Here is a 3,833-nt window from a genome sequence, read left to right on the forward strand (position 1 = left end):
ATATATATATATATATATATATATATATATATATATATATATATATATATATATATATATATATATATATATATATATATATATATATATATATATTAGAAATAGGTTCCCGTGCGGTTGATAGTCTCAGGTGCGCTTGTGCGGTTAGATTTAAGTCATTGATCTTGCTTAAATCAACATTCAAGATTAAAAAACATGCAGTGGCAATTTGGTCTTTTTCTATTTCGGTCAAATTTAAGGTGCGTGAATTTCTTTTCTTAAGATGTGTGGTTTCCTTCTTAAGGTGCGTGGGTTTTGTCTGCTTAAGGTGATCGAGTTAGTTGTTGAAACTTAAAGTGCGTGAATTTCTTTCTTAGGGTGCGTAAATTTCCTTCTTAAGGTGTGTGGTTTTCTTTCTTAAAGTGTGTGGGTTTCCTTCTTAAGGTGCACAATTTGTATGTTAAGATGCATGGTTTGTGTACTTAGTGCGCCATTTAAAACCTTTAGGTGTGTGATTTATGTTCTTAAGGTGCGTGGTTTGTTTATTAATTTTATAAACAATTTCATGAATTCCTTTATGTTGTCTGTCATCCCAGGTGCTAGATGAGGGGAGAGCAAGCGATTTTTTTTTTTTTAATTTTCACTGATTTGAACCATTGATCAAACTTGATCAATAGCTCAAATCTAACCTCAATTTTTACCTGGGAGCAATCCTGCATATATATATATATATATATATATATATATATATATATATATATATATATGATGTTCACAAAATATCGAATGCACACCCTTAGGTTATGGAATAATGCACGCAAAACCAGTGCATCAATATTTACACGATATAGGCAGTTGAATGATGCAACATTAAGGGTGTGTACGAGTTCTCAGGTTCACATAATATGGTAAGTTCTTCCTTGAACCTAAACCTATATATATATATACTATCCTAGTTTCAATTCCATGCTGATAGAATTTTTTTTTTTTACAGTGTATATGTGTGTGTATATACAACATTGCATGATTTACCTAATTGATATAAATGGATTCAAGATTTCCACAGAACAAGTTGGTGGGACAATACAACACTTGTGGTCCACCTAGCATTTATTACCAATAATTTTTGTGTTGCACATAACCTATTTATCGACTTCTGCAGAGGTTATTAAATGGGTGTTGCTATTTGTACCACCTTGAGTGTAAATAACCTTGAAATTTGAACAAGATTACAAATTTTAATAACATTATAGGTGGTGTAAATAGCAATTAGGACGTAAATATGGCTATTTACACCACCATGGTCAAATGTAATTAATTACACAAAATATTAGGTATTGGAATTAGATTTTTTTAAAAAATATATATTAAAATTATAAATATTATTTACACTAAATGAAACTAAATAATAATTTAAAATTTTAAAAATAAAAATATTAAAAAAAAAAAAAAACATAACAACCCCTTGCCGGCGAGGGGTTGTTTTGTTTTTGTTTTTTTTTTGTTTTTTTTTTCAAATATTTTTTAAAAAAAAATTTAAATAGTTATTTAATTTAATTTAATTAAAATAATATTTATGATTTCAATACTTTTTTTTTTATAGTGATACTACATGTTTTGAGTATAACCAACAGTACGACATATTTACCGCTCCCACCACATTGCCCTTGGTTACGTTAATAATAATCATTATGTTAAGGTAACATTGACAGGAGGGTACTAATGCATATTATTGCTTTAATGGGCTTATTTTAAATATGATTGTGCATATGCATGGATTACTCCATATGTAAATCGGATCAATAGTTAAAATGAGCATGTACGCTCTAGTTGTACTCAAGAAACATTTAATGCCTGTGCCAGAAATGCATTTTATTCTAAACAAATTGGTCTAATAATTAATCTTGATCATATATAAGTTTATATAACTACATGTTTGCCAAGCATCTTGTGCTTAGATGGCAGAGTAGTGACTTTTCTATATGTGAGGTCATGAGTTCAAATCTCAATGGAGTTGATAGTGACTTCAACCTCCAACAACAATAATAGATTAAGAAAGAATGTTTAAAAAAACATACTTATATATGCATGTTTTATAAGCTTTTGGCTATATAGAAATTATATACATGACCGTGGCTTTCCTATATGTGAGGTCATGAGTTCAAATCTCAATGGAGTCGATAGTGACTTCAACCTCAAGAATGTTTAAAAAAATATACTTATATATGCATGTTTTATAAGCTTTTGGCTATACAGAAATTATATACATGACACCCCAGAATTGAATCTAATTTGTAACATAGAGATTAAACAAAAGCGTTTATAATTATCAAAATTTAAATATGGATTAATATTTGATGCACCGCCGATGTATAGATGCTATATACACCGGCGGTTAATGAGAAAATGTCACATTATTAAAAAACAAAGTCAATATTAACCGAGTTCTTTCTTGCAAAATATCTAAGATTTGTATTTTATTAGGAAACTTTTTTATTTCTAACTAACAAAATATATTTACTTTCCTAAACATATTTATTACTTAATTATTGTATATCTAATTTCCTTACACATTCTTAATTATTAGATACATTATATTGATAATTGTTCCCAATTAGATACATTATTATTTGTTTAACCGACAGTAAATACATGCTAATCTCACGTGAAGCCATTGCTTTAATTGCTTTAATTGTGAATTTATTAATAATATGATTATTGTAATTATAATCGTTGATTTATTAATAATATAATTAAATATTTTACTAAATAGAATTACCAATCAATTTTAATGATGATTATTGATTTATTCATAATATAATTAAATATTTCACTAAACAAAGTTTTCATGTAACATTTATCAATTAATTTTAATTATGATTGTTGATTTATTAATAATATAATTAAAAATTTTACTAAATAAAGTCGTAATTAAGTAATAAATTAAATATGTTTAGAAAAGTAGATATATTTTGTTAATTAGAAATAAAAAAGTTTCTTAATAAAATACAAATCTTTAGATATTTTGTAAAAAAGGACTCGGTTAATCCTGACTTTATTTTTTAATGATGTGATATCTTCTCATTAACCGCCAGTATATAGCATCTATACATCGGCGGTGCATCAAATATTAATCCTTTAAATATATAATTATACACAAACACTATACACATGAATATAATAAGAACAATAGTTTGGGAGATTGACCGAAAGCAACGGGAAGAGTTAATAAAGATAAGGGTTTTGGACATATTTAATTAATAACTAAGTAGAAAGTACATATCTAATTAAACAAACAGATTAAAAATTGAAATGAACTCAACTGTAATAAAGAAAATAATGGATAAAAACTGAACAGGAAATAATTACTAAAACCCAATCTGGGAACAAGAATTTCCCAAACCTAAAATCCTAGAGAACTGAATAAAAATCTGAGACAACATTGTAACATAATCCTGATGACATACTTATGTTTGACAGATAAAAACATGGATCTGAAAAAGGGAAATTGTAAATTAATGAATCAAAACATCCAAACCTTGAGAGATCATTTTTGCCCGCAGTGAATAATGCTCCTGGCCCAATCTGTATCTTCCCACAGCTTTATTGAACCGCAAAAACGACCGGAGATGGAAATTAAACCTCCACAACAGATGCAGTTCAAGAAAGCTGTGGAAGAATAAAAAGAGGGCCATCTATCTCTCAATACCCCAATATGCAGAATTCTATCCAGCATAGATATGTAGGGTAGTTTCTTGGAACATAAAGAACATACATATATACACACAGATATACGTATTTATATATATGTGTATATAATATGTAGTTTTTTTTTTTTTTTAAAAAAAAAAGAA

This window comes from Ipomoea triloba, chromosome 10 (assembly GCF_003576645.1).
Source record: "Ipomoea triloba cultivar NCNSP0323 chromosome 10, ASM357664v1".
Taxonomy (NCBI): Eukaryota; Viridiplantae; Streptophyta; class Magnoliopsida; order Solanales; family Convolvulaceae; genus Ipomoea; species Ipomoea triloba.